The sequence below is a fragment of the Peromyscus eremicus genome, chromosome 2 (genome assembly GCF_949786415.1).
Source record: "Peromyscus eremicus chromosome 2, PerEre_H2_v1, whole genome shotgun sequence".
Classification (NCBI taxonomy): Eukaryota; Metazoa; Chordata; class Mammalia; order Rodentia; family Cricetidae; genus Peromyscus; species Peromyscus eremicus.
In genome coordinates, this window is record NC_081417.1 from 8,877,057 (window position 1) to 8,899,340 (window position 22,284).

A 22,284-nucleotide genomic window follows, 5' to 3' on the forward strand; every position below is an offset into this window, starting at 1 on the left:
TAGTTTATTCCTTTTAGCTTTCTCTGGGCCCCCTCCTCCAGCTGCTGTCACACCATCATCTGGAGCATCACTGTCAGCAGATTTGGTGAGTCAATTGGGATTTCTTAAAGGGAAGAATTAGTTAAAAGAAAGTTTTTTCCCACATTAAAAAAATGGGAAACATTTTTACAATGGAAGGCATTTGGTCTCTGTTTGACTATACATTAAACAGTCTAAAAATGAACAATTAAATGAGAGGACAATTAGTGTTGATATGATAGATGCAATGTCAATAATAAATGTTATTCAATTGATCATTTTTGTTTTATCGCTTAAGAAGTTGGTTAATATGAATGTCAAGATAAAAGTTTTAGAAAAACTTGTTAAAACAGATCAGAGAGATATTCAGACCCAGACAGAAGAATTTAAAGTAGAACCAATCACAACATTGCATTATAAGGTTACAGAGAAATAGCTTAAGGCTTGAAAATAGCCAACCTTAATCTATCTAGTAACCTTACAGAAACCACCCACTGATAGATATCCTCAAGGCTGTGTAAGTGCTAACTGGACTCTTGTGAAAATGTTAAAGAAGCAATAATCTCATATATCATCCATTCATCTTTCCTGAAGCAGATGTTAAACTAATGGTCAACTTGTTTTAGAATTATCCCTCAAGACTGAAGAGATTTGTTTACAACAGTCTTAGAGGCTGGTCTCCAATTACAATGGAGTACCTGGTAGAAAGATGAAGCTAAGACCATTGAACAATGAAGTAGACCTAGAGGTATGGAGAAAGTGATTATGCTGATACACAAAGACAATCTTTATATGATGACCACACTCTGGCTTTATGTCACATGGCAGCCTTGAATTGTTGGGACAGAATTGAAGAAGTAGGAAAGAAAATTGAGTCATTTACAAGAGTTATAAAGGACCCAAAAGAAATCTTCACTGATTTCTTACAAAGTCTGACTTCAGCACTAAATAGAATAATACCAAATTCAGAAGCTAGACAGAGCCGGGCGGTGGTGGCGCATGCCTTTAATCCCAGCACTTGGGAGGCAGAGCCAGGCGGATCTCTGTGAGTTCGAGGCCAGCCTGGACTAACAAGTGAGTCCCAGGAAAGGCGCAAAGCTACACAGAGAAACCCTGTCTCAAAACCCCCCCCCCAAAAAAAAATAAAATAAAATAAAACAAAACAAAAAAAAAAACCCAGAAGCTAGACAGATAATAATTGAATCTCTGGCTTTTGAAAAATGGTAATGCACAATGCAAAAGGGTAATTAAGCTGTTAAAGGCAAGATCAGAACCCTTGGAAGAATAGATTTGAGATACAATAAATATTGAATCTCATGACCATGATGATGTTTGTATAGGAAAGATGATTTCCATAAGTTTTAAGAAATATAGTAATGTCAGATTTTTCAATTACAGTAAACAAGGTCACCAAAAGAACGACTGCAAGCAGCATTCCTCGAAATAATGTTTTCTCAAGGAATAATCCCAATAGAACGCCCATCCCTTCTGGATTGTGCAGAAGGAGTGGTAAAGGCAGACATTGGACTAGTGAATGTAGATCAACAAGGGACAGATAAGGTAATCCCTTGCTTTTTGTGTCCAGAAACACCGAGTGGTCTCTCTCAGGTACCCATGTCAAATTCAGTTCAGTCTTTTCCTGCCATCATGGAGGGAACTTCTTCTCAGAGCAATTAAAGAACCTAATGCCTGTTGTAAAAAAACATACAGCTCTGGATGATAGAACAGCTATACAAGAGAGAAAAAATCAGGAGAAACCATAAATCATAATTGATAAAGATTAGATTTGGAATCTCCCCAAAGTGAGGGTTGGGGAAGGGTTTTGTTTTTGTCTTTTAGGAGAATGTAGGCATCCAGGTAAGTAATCTGAAGAACACTGGACAAATGAGACATCTGAAGAAAAAGGATAAATTATCCAGAAAAAGTATCCCATGGAAAAGATTTTCTGCAGTGAACCATAACCACTCCAAACAGAGACTTTGAATTCTCCAAAAAGATGATGGGACCCCACAATGATGATTCCATCAGGACTATAATAACACCACAAAGCTGACAAACTCCACCCAAAGATGGGCTTTGGACTACAAACTGCTCAGGACAATATTGAGATGACTAGCTGAGATGATACAGCCTCACAGAGTACTCCATTCAGGACTTGACCATAATCCAAAATTTTCTTTGCATCCCTATAAGACTACCACTATCCTCAATCAGCAGGAAGTATCCTAGAAAACTCCACCCACATTCCCCCAAAATGGATTATGGATGTTTTTCTTTGTTTAGGATTTGGTTAAAAATTGTTATTGATCATAGCCAATCTCTTTCTAAAAGGCAAAAGGGGGCTATGATATAGAAATGTATTAAACAGAAAAGATAGAATAAAGGGGTAGATTTTTTAATCTACTATGAAAAAAAGAGATATAGAAATAATAGAATAAAAGGTAGATTATTGAATTTACTCTGAAAAGAAAAAAAGGGGAGAATATGGATATGATAAGATAAAAAGGTAGATTATTGAATCTACTTTTAAAAAGCAACTACTAGTTTTAAATATTTTACATTGGATTGGATTTTTATATACTGTATATAAATTATGTATATTGATACAAATTTGAGATTAATTTTGTTAGAAAGTACTATATATATATTTCAAATCTTGTTCAAGGTATTGTATCTATACAGTTCATTTAACGATGTAATACAAATTTCTAGTCCTTGAAAGTTATTATTACCAACTATTTAGCCTAATGAAGAAATGTAGTTTAGATGATAGTCACCCATTACAATGGAATTTGTCAGGTTCTGTATGTTTTCAAGGCTAAACAGTGATATTTTAGATAGACAGTTGTCTCCAAATACTTCAGAGATCTAGAGAATATGACATTTAAGATATTTTAATAATATGGATTTTTTATGACAATGAGGCATGTGTTCTCCTGGCAGCATCATTATACTTCAGAGAAGATGATGGGCATTGAAGAAACTCCATATGGAGTTTACTTTCTTTGTGGCAAAAGTTAGCAACTGGGCATGAAATGTCCTTGCCTCAACTGCTGATAGTATGTGGTCCAAAATGGACACACAGGATACAAAAGAAAGGACTGCTGAACATTGCCAAGACAATGTAGGACAGCCCTTTAGAAAATCCTGCTTCACAGATAAGTCTGTCAGATATGCTAGGTCTGATCACTGATGGATGCCCCAACAGTGCAGAGGAACCTTGGGTAACTGTCCAGGTAGCCAGCTGTTTCTGTCATTTCTTACATTTTTTTGGAAGTCACTTGCTTGTACTTCTTGCTTACTCAGTTAATATTATATCCTTTTCGGGTCTCTGAGGGAGTGGAAGACAAGATAATTATAGTTTTCCTTGTTAAAAAATTCAGAAAAGAAACTCACAAAAGAGGTGTAAAGTATATAAGTTTGAAAGACATCAAAAGATAGCTTTGGGTTGGTAATACAAGTAAGGACAGAAAGTGAATTAGGTACAACATTTTGGACTCACCAAAATAGGACAGATAGTGGAGCATTTTCTCTGAATCTTTCAAATGTTTATGTACTGGACATTGTTAATGTAATTACTTTCTGTATATATTGTATATGCTTATTGTACTGACTTTATATACTTTTTCTTATATTAGTTATAACCTTATTTTATTATGTTAGGCAAAAAAGGGAAAATGTGGTGATATATTGTGTACCCTAATAAATTTGCCTGAATATCAGAGAACAGAACATGCCACCAGATTGAACATAGATGCCAGAGAGTGGTGGTGCACACCTTTAATCCTAGCACTTGGGAAGCAGAGATCATCTCAATTTCTGTGACTTCAAAGCCACCCTTGACTACATTAGAGTGACTCAGTCTAGGAGAGAAACAGAACCAGGCAGTGGTAGCACACACATTTAATTGCAATATTTGAGAGTCATGTGACTTTATGCCTAGCACTAGGAAAGTTGGACAGGAAATGATATGGGTGGGCAGAGAAAGCTATATAAGGCATGAGGAGATAGAAACTAAAATATTTCAGCTGAAGAAAGCTTTTCAGGCTGAGGAATCCTAGAGGTAATAGGTGGCTTGTTCCTTTGTCTCTCTGATCTTTCAGTATTTACCTCAATTTGTAGCTCCAGTTTTTTTTAATTAAACACCATGTAGCAATTCATGTACAGTCATATGTTTCAATTATGATAGACAAGGTCACCTAAAAAGGGACCATAATCAGGACATTCCTCAAAACAATGTTTTTTCAAGGAATAATCTCAACAGAATGCCCCTTCCTTCTGGATTGTGCAGAAGGTGTGGTGAAGGCAGAAGTTGGACTAATGGATGTAGATCAAGAAGGGACAGACAAGGTAATCATTTGCCTTTGACATTGGGAAACTCCCTGAGGGGCTTATTGAAGGTCCCTATATCAAATTCAGTTCAGTCTTTTCCTGTCACCATGGAAGAAACTCCTTCCCAGAGCAATTAAAGAACCTAATGCCTATTGTAAAAAACCATATTGCTCCAGGTGATAGAACAGCTATAGAAGAGATAAAAATTTGGGAGGAACCATAAAGTGAATTTTTTGGCAAACTTCCATAAATGAACAAAGACCAAAATTAAAAATATGTATAAATAACATTTTCATTGAAGGTCTTGTAGACACAGGTGTGAATGTAACAATTATTTACACCAGAATCTAGGCATCCAAATTCAGGAAGTAAATGTTCAGTTTTTAGGGATTGGAACATTATACCAAGTGAACAAGAGCATGAGATAGGTGAAATGTATAGGGCCAGAAGTACAGAGAAGAAAATTAAAACCATATGTGGCTAATATAGCTATGAATTTATGGGTTGTGATTTATTACAACAATGGAATACCCAGATTAACATTCCTCCAATCCCAGACACAAATCATAAACTAACATAAGTTTCTGGGAAAAACATTAGAAGGTATTATAAAGAACAGTCACCAACCATCCAGATTGTACAAGAACAGGGCTCAACAGCTGCTGATCTTTCAAAGACACTAATAGCCCTACCTTTAAAATGGTTAACAGACAAGCTTGTATGGGTTCAGCAATAGCCTTTAACAAAAGAGAATCTACAGGCCTTAGAATAGCTTGTACAAGAGCAGTTAAATGCTCACATATTGAAGAATCAACCAGCCTTTGGAATTCTCCTGTATTTGTTATTAAAACTATCTGGTAAGTGGAGAATAGAAGCAGACCAAATAGCTGTTAACAAGGTAATTCACCCAGTGGGCTCTCTACACTCTGGAATTCCTTTGCATTCTCTGTTACCTAAAGGAGAGCCTCTTATAGTTGTTAATTTAAAAGATTGTTTCTTCTCAATACCCTTACCCCCCCCAAAAAAAGACAGAGAAAGATTTGCCTTCATGGTGCCTACTTATAATAATTCTCAGCCTGTTAAGAGATATCAATGGGAGGTTCTCCCACAGGGAATATTAAATAGCCCAACCCTGCACCAATATTTTGTACAACAGCCATTGGAAGTAATACATAAACAATTTCCTCATTCTATAGTTTACCATTACATGGATGACATTTTACTAGATGATTCAAATGTACATACTTTAGGAAGAATATTTGAAGATGTAAATAAAATTTTGCTTTGTTGGGGATTACAAATTGCTCCTGAAAAGATACAAAGAAGAGATTCTGTTAATTATTTAGGATATAAAATAGGTCTACAAAAAATTAGCCCTCCAAAGGTGCAAATTAGGAGAGATCAATTATGGTCTCTTAATGATTTTCAAAGATTATTAAAGGACAATTCTAATATATGGACCTATATATATATATATGTATATACACACACACACACACACACACACACACACACACACACACACATATATATATATATATAGTCATTGGGGTAAAAAATGATGAACTAAGTATTTTGTACAAAATCTTAGAGGGTGACAAGGACTTAAATAGTCAAAGAGAATTATCAGCTGAAGCTAAGAAAAAAATAGCTTTGATGGAAAAGACAATAAAGGATGCACATGTGGATCATTTGGAGCCAAAGCTTGATTGCATTTTGGTTAATTTCAACACAGAGGGAAGATATTAAATTGGAATGGATATTTCTACCAAGTAAACAGTGAAAATTTGAAAACTTATGTGGAAAAGATCTCTGAGTTGATTTTAAAAGGAAAATTGGGAAAATTGTGACTTCATCAATTAGCAGGCACAGAGACAGAAGAAATTGTAGTACCTTTAACTAATGATGAAATTGACAAATTATGGGCAGAAAGTGAACCTTGGCAAAGAGCTTGTGGTAATTTTTTTTTGAGAGATTAACAGCAAATGTCCCAAAAGTGATAGAATTCAACTTATAAAGAGAGTGAATTGGATCCTGACTTGTATTGTATGTGAAACACCAATATCTGAAACCCCTATATTTCATACAGATACAAACAAGCAAAGAAAGGCAGGTTACAATTCATTAAATTACAATTAAATTAAAATTTAAATAAAGTGGTTCAAAGTCTTTATAATTTTGTCCAAAAATCAGAATTATATGCCATTCTGATGGTATTAAGAGATTTTTTTGCAAACTCTTATTGTAGTTATTGACTCTTAATATGCTGAGAGTGGTCTTACACATTGAAAATGCTGAATTTATCCTTTATGAGTCATATTAACTTTGTTATTTATTCAGTTACAAGAAATAATCAGGAATAGGAATCATCTTTTATATATAACTCACATTCGATCCCATATGGGTGTGCCAGGCCGTCTAGCACAAGGTAATTACAAGATTGATAAAGTATTGATAGGAAATGTGCTGGAAGCCTCAGAATTTCATCAAAAACATGTCAATTCTAAGGGTTTCAAAAAGGATTTTTCCATAACCTGGTGACAAGCTAAGGAAATTAAAAGGAAATGTCCTACTTGTTCTTTTTACAACCAAACTCCATTACCAGCACAGTGTAATCCATAGGGTACTCAGAGGAATGAAATCTGGCAGATTGATGTTTTGTTTTGCAGAATTTGGAAAATTGAAATATGTACACAACACCATTGATACCTATCAGGATTTCAATGGGCAACTGCTCTGAGTTCAGAAAAGGCTGATTCTGTAATCACACATTTGCTAGAAGTTGTGGCCATCATGGGTATACCTGCACAAATTAGAACTGACAATGCTCCAGCATATGTCTCTGGTAAAATGAAACCATTTTTTGCTTATTACCATATAAAGCACATTACCGGTATACCACATAATCCTACAGGCCAAGCAGTCATAGAAAGATCAAATCAAACTCTGAAGGATAGGCTAAATAAACAGAAAGGAGTAACAAAAATCCCCAGAAATAGACTGCATAATGCTCTATTAACTTTGAATTTTCTCAGTGCTAATTAGAAAGGAACAACAGCTGCAGAGAGATATTGGATAATAGAGAAAAAGCTACAGAATTAAATCAGCCTATCCTTTCAGGATGTGCTGACCTCAGAATGGAAACCAGGATATGTATTACATTGAGGATGAGGTTTTGCTTTTATTTCTTTTTTTTTAATTAAGAAATTTTTTTCATTTATTTTACATACCAATCAAAGATCCCCTCTTCCCTCCTCCTGCCCCCTAGCTGTCCCCTCTCAACCCATGCCCCACTCCCACCCACAAGAACGCAAGGCCTCCCATGAGGAGGCACATTCAGTAGAGACAAGTCCAAGCCCTTTACCCTGCCTCAAGACTGCATGAGGTGTCCCATCATAGGTAGTGGGTTCCACAAAGCTTGCTCATGCACCAGAGATGGATTCTGATGCTACTGCCAGGGAACCTCCCAAGCAGATCAAGCTACACAACTGTCTCAACATGCAAAGGGCCTAGTCCAGTCTCATGTAGGCTCTACAGTGAATGACTGACTCCACTTTCAGGGTTTCCTCTAGTTTGGTTTGGTCATCCCTGCATGTTTTTCCATTATGATCCTGATACACTTGCTCATAGAATCCCTCTTCTTTTTCTTTGACTGGACTCCTGGAGCTCTGTCTAGTAGTTGGCTGTGAATTTCTGTATCTGCTTCTATCAGTCATTGAAGAAAAGTTTTGTGATGACAGTTAGGGTATTCACAAGTCTGATCTCTGGGGCAAGCTAGCTCAGTTCTGAGATGATACAGTCTCACAGACTAGTCCAGTCAGGACTTGGCCATAAACCTAGTTTTCTTTGTGTGTGTGTGTGTGTGTGTGTGTGTGTGTGTGTGTGTGTGTGTCCCCATAAGACTACCAGTGCCCCTAATCAGCAGTGAGTAGTCTAAAAAACTATGCCCACATTCCCCAAAAATGGATTATGGATGTTTGTCTTTCTTTGGGGCTTGGTTAAAAATTGTTATTGGTCATAGTCAATCTCTTTCTAAAAGAAGAAAGGGGGATATGATATAGAAATGTACTATATAGAAATGATAAGATAGAAGAGTACATTATTGAATCTACTCTGAAAAGAAAAATGGGAGGATATATATATATATATATATATATATATATATATATATATATATATATATATATATGATCAGATAAAAAGGTAGATTATTGAATCTACTTTAAAAAAGCAACTACTAGTTTTAAATATTTTACATTGGATTGGATTTTTTATATTATATACAAATTTTGTATGCTGATACAAATTTGAGATTGATTTTGTTAGAACTTATTGCACATATGTTTCTAATCTTGTTCAAAGTATTGTACCTATATAACTCTTTTAACAATATAATGCAATTTTCTAGTCCTTGAAAGTTATTACCAATTAATTAGGATATAAAGAAATTCAAGTTAGTATTTAGTCACCTATTACAATCAAACTAGCAGTCATACTAGGTACGCTTTCAAGATCAAACAGAGATATATTTTAGATAGGTAGGTCATCTTCAAACACTTCAGAGATCTATAGAATATGCCATTTAAGATGTTTTAACTAAACAGATTCTTTTTTTTTATGACTAGGAGACATGTCTGCTCCTGGCAGCACCAATCTACTTCAGAGAAGATGATGGGCATTAAAGAAACTTCATATGGAGTTTAGTTTCTCTGTGGCAAAAGTTAGCCACTGGACAAGAAAGTGTCCTTGCCTTGACTGCTGACAGTATGCTGTCCAAATGGACAAGCAGGACACAAAAAAGAGGACTGCCAAACCTTGCCAAGACAAAGTAGGACAGCCCTTCAGAAAATCCTGCCTCACAGAAAAAATGGTCAGATATGCTAAGCCTATAGGCCAAAGATGGATGACCCAACATTGCAGAGGAACCTTGGGTGACTGTCCAGGCAGCTAGCTGTTTCTGTCATTTCTGACATTTTTTGGAAGTCACTTGCTTGCATTTCCTGCTTACTCAGTTAATATTATTTCCTTTTTGGGTCTCTGAGGAAGTTGAAGATTAGATAGGTATAGTTATAGTTTTCCTTGTTAACAAATTCAGAAAAGAAACTCACGAAAGAGGTATAAAATGTGTAAGTTTGAAAGACATCCAAAGATAGTTTAGGGTGGGTAATACAAGTTAGGATAGAAAGTGATTTAGGTACAACATTTTGGACTCACCAAAATAGGATAAATAATGGAAAATATTCTCTGAATTTTTCAAATGTTTATGTACTGGACATTGTTAATGTAATTATTTTCTGTATATATTGTATATGATTATTGCACTTACTTTATATACTTTTTCTTATATTAGTTATAACCTTATTTTATTATTTTAGACAAAAGAGGGGGAATATGGTGATATATTGTGTACCTTAATAAAATTTGCCTGATAATCAGAGAACAGAACAAGCCATTAGATTAAACATAGATACCAGACAGCAGTGGCACATACCTTAAATCCTAGCACTCATGAGACAGATTTATCTGGATTTCTGTGAGTTCAAAGTCACCATGACTACATTAGACTGACTCAGTCTAGTAGAGAAACAGAGCCAGACAGTGGTGGTACACACCTTTAATCCCAGCACTAGGAACGAAATGATATCACGAGGCAGAGAAAGGTATATTAGGTATGAGGAGACAGAAACTAATGCTTTTTTAGCTGAGGACTCAGAGATATTAAGTCAGAGGATTCATGGAGTCAGAGAGGTAAGATGTGGCAGTGTCTTGTTATTTTGCTTCTCTGATCGTTCAGCTTTCACCCTGATATCTGGCTCTGGGTTTTTATTATAAGACTGTTTAGCAATTCATGTTACAACCAAGTTTATGAATTAGTTGGTGGTTTCTAATGCTGTGATGAAATACCACAACCAAAAGCAACTTGAGGGGAATGAGTTTATGCATTCAAAGTTTTTTATAACAGTTCATTATCAAAAGCAGTGTGGTGGTTTGAAAGAAAATAGCCCCCATAGGCTCATAGAGAGTGGCACTACTATAAAGTGTAGCCTTATTGTAGTAGGTGTGGTGTTGTTGGAAGAAGTGTGTCACTGGGTCAGGCTTTGAGGTCTCAGATGCACAAATCAGGCCTAGTATGATATTCTATTACTGCTGCCTATAGTTCTAGATATAGAACTCACAGCTCTTTCTCCAGCAACATGTCCTGCCATAATGACAATGGACTAAACCTATGAAACTGTAAACCAGCCTTAATTAAATGCTTCCTATTATAAGAGTTGCCATGGTCATGATCTCTTCACAGCAATAGAAATCCTAGCTAAGACAAGTAGTAAGGGCAGGAACTCAAGCAGGACAGGAACCTGGAGGCAGGAGCTGATGCAGAGGCAATGGAGTGGTGCTGCTTACTAGGTTGCTTATCATGTCTTGCTCAGTCTGATTTCTTATAGAACCTAGGACCACCAGCCTGGGGATGGCACCACCTACAGTGGACTGGGCCTTCCCATAGCATCACTAACTAAGAAAATGCTGCACTTGGACCATATGGAGGCATATTCTCAATTGAGCTTCCTTCCTTTCAGATGACTCTCCCTGTGTTAAGTTGACATAAAACTAGCCAGCATAGTTGGTGACCCAATCATGGCTCCTCTGACGCAATGACTAACCCATATTGAAATCATTTACTGTTTACTGAATGCTATCGTATTTCAAATGCTATCGTATATCGCAGTTACACGAGTTTGGTATAACTATCCCTTCTGTAAGGATGGGTGTCTGAAGCCCTTAGAGAGAAGAGGAGATACATTTAAAGATACCAAGTTCTGACCTGATGCACTCAGAACCAGCCAACTGGCACTGGGGATTTCTGATGCTCTCTGAAACATCTTTCTCACACACACATGCTCTTAAATTATTCCTACTTGCCTTGGAATCAAATTCTTGGATTCAAAAGGAACATATTGTAGTATGAAGTCTCCCAGTCAATTGCTTAGAGGAAGAAACAGGCACTGAACCAGGGATAAAGCAATACATTAAAGTATAGAAATCTTCAATAGAAGTAATTAAACATTTCTTCATGCAGAATCTCAGAATGATTTGCACAATGTTTCTCAGCTAAATGACTTTGCAGCAGACACAAGTGTCACAAAGGAAGTGCATATCAATGATTCTGAATAACACAGACCCTTTCAATTTTTAGTAGCTGTAGCTTTAGAATCAGCTTTTGGGATCCCTGATATAGATACAGTTACTATCCATTCTTTCTCTTTGGAAGATTTCTTGTTTTCAGAACATTTACAGAATTGTTTTTAATGTACAGAGGACAGGAATATTTCTAAGTTTAATTCCTAAAGAAGCCTCAAGCCACAATTGACTTAACTAGCTTATTCTGTATGGCAAAGCCTCAAATTATGAAATGTCATTGGGATTCTGGCAGAGAGCATTTCACTGCATTGTCAGAAAAAAATTATTCTCCGACTAGTCTAATTGTACATAATGTCATTCCACTTATCCTCTATTGCTGAACCAGTGAGTGTGAATTAGCAATAGATCTCCATCTGTCTGATTAAGATGTCAAATCTTATTCTATCATTTGATTAGGGATTGGGGATTGTTCACCAGTGATTATATATATACCCTTGCCCATGACTTTCTTGTTTTCTTGTTGAATGTTACTAAGAATGAAGCAGTAGGACCACAGCTTTATGTGCAGTTAAATTAAATTTGGCAGTGTTTTTTCCCCTGTGGCTCACCTCTGGACTTCTGAACAGTGAGTGAGAGAATACAGTGCCATTCTTTAATAATACATGACACAGAGATAATTTTTCCTAATGGAAAAATGTTATTTGATCAGGAAGTTGGGAAGCAGACATTATTGTTGAAATACAGATTATAATGATGACAGAAAATTCTTAACAATATCATTCAGTTAAAACCTCTATTTTATGAAATTCTTCCTTCTAGGTGACTCATTTTGTTCCACTATGAAATGTTAAAACAAGATTCCATAGGTTTCATGGCTCTGAAATTTTCTTATTAGTACCTAAGGTGAGAGAGTCTTATTTGAGCACATAGGGAAATTGCTATTCTACAGCTGAGTGTGAATAGAATTCCAAAAATATTGTTATATTTTGTGTGTTAGTTTGTTTCTAGTCTTCTGGTGGATAAATATTAATTATCTTTGAGAATACAGTACCAAAGTTCTTACCAGAAATTTCTTGATTGGAATAGCTTAACCTTCATGGAATTGAGGCATTTACCAGACCACACAGAATGGCATGTATAAAATGAAATTCTAACGAGAACAGATTTCACTTGAGAAGAATTATCTTCAGCCATGAATATACTGTTAAAATATCACTTCAGATTCAAATGACAAACATGTCCATTTAATTTGCTTTGAAAATTATCAATAATTTGAAATTATCAATTTGAAATGATCAAATAATCAACTCAGCACAAACTCTGAAGCCCAGAGCAACCTTTCTGGCTGGAGCAAACTAGCAAGAACTACAGTCTGTTTATAATGAACATTCAGGCAAAATCCTCTCACATGCTCACACGGTGAAAATCCATAGGAAGAAAAGCGAACTGTTCTCTCATGAGTCTCATTACTAACAAAGGAAAATTCCCGAAAAGTACATGATAGATTTAATCTCTTATCTCAGGGGTTATGATTGGTTCCCACAGGAACCAATCTGGGAGAGAAAAAGCCCACATAATGGCTTTAAACAATTGTGAGTCTCTGCCTGAGGCCCCTCATCCCTGAGATGTGTTCTAAAAAGTAGGGTGGATCCCTGAATACAAGTGAATGCCAGAAATGTATGGGGAAGAAGCCATGTCTGTAAAGATAAAAATATACCCGAATAATATTTGAAAGTGTGAGCTTAGCAGAAGGGTCAACAAAATTATGACTTTTGTATCTTCATTATTAAGTGTTTAATTAGTGACTCAATTTTCAAATCATCACAAGTAAATCTCATCGATTTACCATCTAACTGTCATTGACTTAATTAACCACAAATATGATATACTGAAATAAGAATTATTTTCTATGATTTACTTTCTCTACCATGTGATTCTAACTCCTGGAGGAAAATCAGTTCCTAGTCAATCTGTGCTAAACTCAGAGTTCTAATAGTCAGCAAAGAATTTCTCTGTCCTAGGATAGGTGTGAAGCTTTTGGGGGAAGAGAGGTCCATCATTCACTTTTCTCTTGCTATAATAAAACATCATGACCAAGACAACTTTTGAAAGAAAGCATCTATGTGGGCTTATGGTTTCAGAGGGTTAAAGTCCATGATGGCTGAGAAAAGGAAGGACAGCAAGAATCGCTGAGAACTCACATCTCAAAACTGAAACCAGGAGGCAGAGAGCACTCTGGGAATGGCAGGAGTCTTTTAAAACCTCAAACCCTACTCCTAATGACACTTTTTCCCTCCAAGAAAGTCACACCTCTAAATCATTCACTAACAATTCTATGGAATGGGGACTAAGTATTCAAACACATAAATCTTTGAAGGCCATTCTCATTCAAACCAAAATGCTGTACTCCCTAGCACCCATACATTCATAGCCATATATAAAATTGAAGCACAGAAGTCAGTAGCCTTCAAATATTCAATGGACAAATGGATTGAGAAAGAAATCACAGAAGTAATAGCTTCCATAACACTCTCAAAAAGACATCTTGTGGTAATTCTAACCAAGCATGTGAAATAATTCTATAATAAAGACTTTAAGACACTGAAGAAAGAAATTGAAAAAATTATCTGAAGATGAAAAGATCTGCATGCCCATGTAGGATTAATATTAAGATTGGCCACCCCACCCAAAGCAATCTACAGATTCAATGCAAGTCCCATCAAAATTCCAACATAATTCTTCACAGAAATTAAAAAGGTAATTTTCAGCTTCATATGGAAACACAGAAAGCCCAGGATAACTAAAACAGTACTGAATAATAAAAGAACTGCTAGAGATATCATCATCCCTGATCTCAAATTGTGCTACAGAGCCATAGCAATAAAAAACAGTATGGTATGTGCATAAAAACATATATGTTTAACAGTAGAATTGAATTGAAGACTCAGGTATAAGTCCATATACCTACAAACACCTAATTTGTACATAGAAAACAGAAATACACACTGGAAAATATACAATATCTTAAACAAATGGTACTGGTCAAACTGGATGGGTTCATGAGGAAGAATTCAAATAGATTCATTCTTACTATTCTTCACAGAATTCAACCTGAAATGCATTAAGGATTTCAATGTAAGACCAGATACTCTGAATCTGGTAGGAAAAAAAGTACAAATAGTGTTGAACTCATTTGCTATATAACTTTTGGACATATACCCAAAGGGCATCTATTTACCTACTACAGAGACACTTACTCATGTTCATTGCTGCTCTATTCATAACATCCAGCAATTTGAAACAGCCTAGATATCAGTCAATGAATGAATGAATAAAGAAAATGTTGTACATTTACTCAATGGATTATTATTTGACTATTAGAAAACAAATTCATGATATTTATAGGAAAATGGATGGAGCTATAAAAATTATCCTGAGTTAGGTACATCAGATCTCCTCTCAAAACAAGCAAACAAACAAAGACAAATATGGTATATATTCACTTTTATGTGGATGTTAGCTTTTGAGTCATTCATGAGCAGACTACAATCCATATAACCAAGGGGTTAGGCATATAGTAAGGGGTTAGGAGGCAAGGAAAAGATCTCCTGATGAAAAGAAAATAGAATAGATAGTTATGGATGGAAGATGTGTGGAGGGAACTGTAGATGTATCCAACAGTCTTATTAAATAAGAAACACAGAGCCGATTCAGAGAAGAAAGCCAAGAGGTCAGAACTAAGAGCCTTACCCTTCCTGCTTTAGCTATCCTGCTTCAGCCAAGAGAGCTCTCCGAAAAAGAGGCCTACTTCCTGTGTGTATGTCTTTAAATAGTCTAGATGTTCTGCCTTCTCATTGGTTGTAAACTAAACACGTGACTGCCTTGTCATTGCCTGTATGTACCGCCCTCCAGGTCCTTAAAGGCGTGCGCCACCACCGCCACGCACTTGCTATGGCTCTATAACTCTGACCCCCAGGCAACTTTATTTATTAACATACAATTAAAATCACATTTCAGTACAAGTAAAATACCACCACATTTCCCCTTTTCTATTTTAATAAAAAGAGAAAAAAAAAGAAAAAGGTTATAACTAACAAAAGAAAAACTATATACAAAAGTACAATAACTATATACAATATATACAAATAATAAATGTCTAAACAATGTCTAGTCCATTTGTATTTGACAAATTCAGAGATGATAATCTCATTATCCTATTTTGTTAAGTCCAAAATGTATCTAATTCACTTTCTATCCTAATTAATCTTCAACTAACTAACCTTCAACTATAACTAACTAATCTTCAACTCCCTCAGAGACCCAAGAAGGAAATAATATTAGCTAACAAAAATAAAAACAGAAAGTGCATGCAAGCAACTTCCAAAAAATTTGTGAGTTGACAGAAACAGCCAACTGCCTGGACAGTTACCTGAGGTTTCTCCGCAATGCTGGGGCATCATCTTCAGCCTATATAGGCTTAGCATATCTGACAGACTCATTTGTGAAGTAGGATGTACACAAGGTCAACAGTTCAACCTCACATTGGGTGAGAGCAGTCCATGCACCAGAAACACCTGAATTCCACTAATGTCATGTCATGATTCAGGATTTTAAATTCTGGAAAATGTTGATGGTTTTTTAGTTCAGCTCTCCATTCTTCTTGGCTGTGTACATATGGCTTCATCTCAGCATCCCGTTCTTCTCCACATCTCTCTATCAAATGCCAGTCTACTATTGAGAGGCGTGAGCTTAGTTACTCTTCAAGAATAACTGTTTCAGCTGCTGTTCCATAGCACATCAGAAGCCATCGGCCCACTGCCTGTTCAGCTGCCTTCGAAGAAAAGGGCACTGTACCTTTTCCGAGTTGCGAAGGCCACGTCAGGGATGGTGCCATATTGTCCTGGCCTCAGAAGATGCCTTTTGATAAAGCCATAACCACGCTTGTTTAGGCAAGAATCAGTAGTCCTTTGTTTCATGTCCTGTCTGTCCATTTTGTCATCAGTTGATTCGAGGATACTTTGTTGTCCAGTGGCTAACTTTTGCCACAATAAAAGCTAACTCCATACGCAGTTTCTTCAATGCCCATATTTTCTCTGAAGTAGATTGGTACTGCCAGGAGCCGACATGTCTCATAGTCATAACAAAAAAAAAATTTTCTAAGTTATTAAAACATTTTAAATGCCATATTCTGTAGATCTCTGAAGGGTTTGAAGATGACCTATCTAAAATATAGCTGCTCAATTTTTAAAACATATCTAATATGACTACAAGTTCTATTGTAATGTCTAACTACTAACTATCATTTCTTTATATCCTAATGGTAATAATAACATTCAAGGATCAGAAAATTGCATTGTTAAATGAACGATATAAATACAATTAGAAATATACATATAGCATTTTCTAACAATATCAATTTCAATATATATAATTTGTATACAATATAAAACAATCCAATCCAATGTAAAGTATTTAAAACTAGTAATTGTCTTTTTCTTCTTCTTTCTTTCTCTCTTTTTTTTTTTAAAATAAGAACCTTAAATCTAATCTGCTTAGTCTTTTTCCTAACCCTTGACAACAACTTGTAACCAACCCCCCTAAACAATGAAAATTATCCCAGACCCAAAACCCATTAAAAAGACCAAATAACCACCCACCCCACACCACCTCTTTGGGAATGTGGGCGTCGAATTCTTAAAATTGCTTCCTGCTGGGTATGGGCGAAGTTATCTTTATCCTGAAAGAAAAATTTTAGGTTAATTGTCAAATTCTAGGAAAGGTAACTATATCCAATTGTCAAATTCTAGGAAAGGTAACTATATCCTTCATTATCCATTCTGTGTATAATGCCAAAGTTCAGGGTTTATCTCAAGTCCTTATTCAAGTAGTCTTTGAGACTGGATCATCTCAGCTAGTCATCTCAAAATTGCTCTGAGCACCTTGTAGTTCAAAGCTGATCTGTAGATGATGTTTGTCAGCTTAGTGATGTTATTATTGTCCACGTGGAATTGTTGTTGTTGTGGGGCCCCAACTTCTTCCTGGAGACTTCAGTTGATGTTAGGCCTGGCCGTGAATTCCTGCAGAAAACTGATAAGAGACTCGAACACAAAGACATATATATGCAGCTAATTGAAGCCTTTTTTTTTAGAATTAATCAGTACTCTATATGACCATTCATATCTTAGCGAAGTTTAAAATGTATATATATAGATATATATCTATATATATTTATCTTATAAGTTTTGATATAAAATTTATACTTTAAGAAAAATTTAAAGAAACAGAATAGAATCAAAGAGTTGAGATTAGTAATAGAATAGTCCCTTAATTAATTTGGCTTTTCTCCTGTCTCATAGCAGAAGATAGCTCTTTTATTCTGGCATGATACAGGGAGTTTGCATTTTCCTTTTAACAACATGCTTGAGTTTAAAGAAGGAGAGAGCCATTCTCCAACTCCAAAGTCAGTTTTAAATTTTAATTGGACTGGGACTATTATAAGACCAATAGTGTTAAATCTTTAGAGAAAAGCAGAAACAAACATTTAGGAAGACATAAAATTTTTTAGATAATATATACCCATACGCCATTTCACTCTGCTTCCTGGGATAGATGATTTGTCCCTTTTCTTCAGTTGTCTTATTTGTCCAGTGTTCTTCAGATTCCTTAATCTTCATTCTCCTAAAAGACAAAAACAAAAACCTTTCCCCAAGACTAATTTTGGGGATGTTCCTTTTTGGCAAGTTATTATCTGATTAAATGAAAAGACATGTGTTACTGGTATAAGTTAGTTTAAATTGGATGTTCATGTTGGTTGATGAGCTATCATCTCCTCTAATTAAGAGGTTTCTCTTGTTCAAATCGAACCTTTATCAATTTTGATGGTAACCACAACTTATCTTCTCCTGTAGAAACAAAAGCAAAACCTCGTCCCCAATGTAACACATACCCTGGTTTCCATTCTGAGGTCAGCACATCCTTAAAATATATAGGTTGATTTAATTCTGTAGTTTTTTCTATTATCCAATGTCTCTCTGCAGGTGTTGTTCCTTTCTCATTGGCATTAAGAAAATTCAAAGTTAATAGAGCATTACGCAGTCTATTTCTGGGGGTTTTTGTTGCCCCTTTCTGTTTATTTAGCATATCCTTTAGAGTTCTGTTTGATCTTTCTATAACTGCTTGACCTGTAGGATTATGTGGTATGCCTGTAATATGCTTTATATTGTAATAAGCAAAAAACTGTTTCATTTTAACAGAGACATATGATGGAGCATTGTCAGTTTTGATTTGTGCAGGTATACCCATGATGGCCATAACTTCTAGCAAATGAGTGATTACAGAATCAGCTTTTTCAGAACTCAAAGCAGTTGCCCACTGAAATCCTGAATAAGTATCGATAGTGTGGTGTACATATTTCAGTTTTCCAAATTCTGCAAAGTGAAACACGTCCATCTGCCAGATTTTATTCCTTTGAGTACCCTTTGGGTTACATCCTGCTGGTAATGGCGTTTGATTGTAGAAGGAACAAGTAGGACATTTCTTTACTATTTCTTTGGCTTGTTGCCAGGTTATGGAAAAATCCTTTTTTAAACCTTTACTATTGACATGATGTTTTTTATGACATTCTGAGGCCTCCAGCACATTTCCTATTAATAACTTATCAATCTCATCATTGCCTTGTGCTAGAGGGCCTGGCAGACCAGTATGGGATCGAATGTGAGTTATATATAAAGGATGACTCCTTTTCCTGATTGTATCTTGTAATTGAATAAATAATGAAGTTAATTCTGAAGCATCAGGGATAAATTCTGCAGTCTCAATATGTAATACTACTCTTTCAGCATACTGAGAGTCAGTTACTATGTTGAGAGGTTCTGAAAAATCCATTAATACCAACAGAATAGCATATAATTCTGATTTTTGAACTGAATTATAAGGACTTTGAACCACTTTACTTAAATTTTCTGATTTGTAACCTGCCTTTCCTTGTTTGTTGGCATCTGTATAAAATGTACGAACTCCAGATATGGGCTTTACCCGTACAATTCGAGGCATGATCCAATTAGCTCTCTTTATAAGATCAATTCTATAGCTTTTGGGATATTTGCAGTTAATTTCTCCCAAAAAATTACTGCAAGCTCTTTGCCAAGGTTCACTTTCTGTCCATAATTTTTCAATGTCCTCCTTAGTTAAAGGTACGACAATTTCTGCTGGGTCTATTCCTGCTAATTGACGAAGTCTCAATTTTCCTTTCCAAATCAAGTCAGAGATTTTTTCCACATGTTTTTAATTTTTTGTTTGGTTTATTTGGTAAAAATATCCACTCTAATATAATATCTTCCCTCTGCATTAATATTCCTGTAGGAGAATGCCTAGAAGGTAAAATAACCAAAATGCAATCCAGCTTTGGATCAATACGATCGATATGCCCTTCATGTACTTTCTTTTCTACCAAGGCCAATTCTTTCTCAGCTTCAGGTGATAACTCTCTTGGACTATTTAGGTCCTTGTCACCTTCTAAGGTTTTGACCAAATTATGCAGTTCATCATTTTTTACCCCAACAATAGTTCGTAGATGAGAAATATTTCCAAATAATCTTTGAAAGTCATTAAGAGTCTGTAGTCTATCTCTCCTAATTTGTACCTTTTGGGGTCTAATTTTTTGTAGCTCTATTTTATATCCTAAATAATTAATAGAATCTCCTCTTTGTATCTTTTCAGGAGCAATTTGTAATCCCCAGCAAGGCAAAATTTTCTTTACGTCTTCAAACATTCTTTCTAAAGTATCTACATTTGAGTCAGCTAGTAAAATATCATCCATATAATGATAAATTATAGATTTAGGAAATTTTTTACATATCACTTCCAATGGCTGTTGTACAAAATATTGGCACAGAGTTGGGCTATTCAACATTCCCTGTGGGAGGACCCTCCATTGAAATCTTTTAACCGGTTGAGAATTATTATAAGTAGGCACTGTGAAAGCAAATCTTTCTCTGTCTTTTTCTTGTAACGGTATTGAAAAGAAACAGTCTTTTAAATCAATAACTATGAGAGGCCATCCTTTTGGTAACAGAGTAGGCAGAGGAATTCCAGATTGTAGAGAGCCCATTGGCTGAATTACTTTGTTAATTGCTCTAAGGTCTGTTACCATTCTCCATTTACCAGATTTCTTTTTAATAACAAATACAGGAGAATTCCAAGGGCTGGTTGATTCCTCAATATGCTGAGCATTTAACTGTTCTTCTACCAGCTCTTCTAAAGCCTGGAGTTTCTCTGTTGTTAAAGGCCATTGCTGGACCCATACAGGCTTGTCTGTTAACCATTTTAAAGGTAGAGCTGTTGGTGTCTTTGGAAGATCATCAGTTGTTGTGCCCTGTTCTTGTATAATATGGATGGCTGGTGACCACTCAGAATAATGCCTTCTAATATTTCTCTCAGAAACATGTGCTAATTTATGATTTGTTTCTGAGATTGGAGGGATGTTAATCTGAGTATTCCATTGTTGCAACAAGTCTCGACCCCACAAGTTCATAGCTATGTTAGCTAAATATGGTTTCAATTTTCCTCTCTGTCCTTCTGGACCTATACACTCGAGCCATCTTGCACTCTGTTTCACCTGAGATAATGTCCCAATTCCTAACAGTTAAACATTTACCTCCTGAAGAGGCCAAGTTGGATGCCAAAATTCTGGTGCAATTATGGTAATGTCCGCACCTGTGTCTACCAGACCAGACAACAAAACACCATTTATTTTTATCGATAATTTTGGTCTTTGTTCATTAATAAAAGTTTGCCAAAAAATTTTCTTTATATTTGCTCCTGAATTTTCTATTCTCTCTGTTTCATCATCCTGACCAGCATGACTTATTCCAATAGGCATTTGGTTATTTAATTGCTCTGGGTAGGGGTTTTCTCTATGACTGCAGGAAAGGTTTGAACTGGATTTGCTATTGGGGCCTGCATGAGGCCCCTCTGGGAGTTTCCCGAAGACTGAGGCAAAGGATTACCCTGTCTGTCTCTTGTTGATCTACATTCGTTGGTCCAGTGTTTTCCCTTACCACACCTTCTGCATACTCCAGAAGGAAGGGGCTTTCTGTTGCCATTGTTCCTTGAAGAAACATTGTTTCTAGGAATGACCTGTTTACAGTCCCTTTTCAAATGTCCTTGCTTTCCACATCTAAAACATCTAACATTCCTCAAACCTTTTGAAATTGCTTCTCTTACCCATGTATCATCATGCTCATGAGCTTCAACATTAACCGTATCTCTAATCCAATCTTCCAAAGGTGCAGATCTTGCCTTTAACGGCCTGATTATTGTTTTGCATGCTGCATTCGCATTCTCAAAGGCCAAAGATTCAATTATTATCTTACTAGCTTCTGAATCCGGGACCATTCTCTTTACTGCTGAAGCCAGTCTTTGTAAAAAATCTGTGAAAGATTCTTTTGGGCCTTGTACAACCTTTGTAAATGACTCAGTTTTTTTTCCTGGTTCCTCAACTCTGTCCCATGCATTCAAGGCTGCTGTTCGACATAAAATTAGGGTTTGGACATCATATAAACATTGTGTTTGTGCTGAAGCATATTGACCTTCTCCAATAAGCTGATCCTGGCAGACTTGTATTCCTTTATCCCTCCACTGCTTTTCTATGTTTTTAGCTTCGTCCTTGAACCAAGTTAGCCACTGAAGCCTTTGACTGGGTTCAAGAACAGCTTGTGCCAGCTCCCGCCAGTCCTGTGGTACAATCCTATTATATGTTGACCAAGAGTTTAACATTTGCTTTACATATGGGGAATG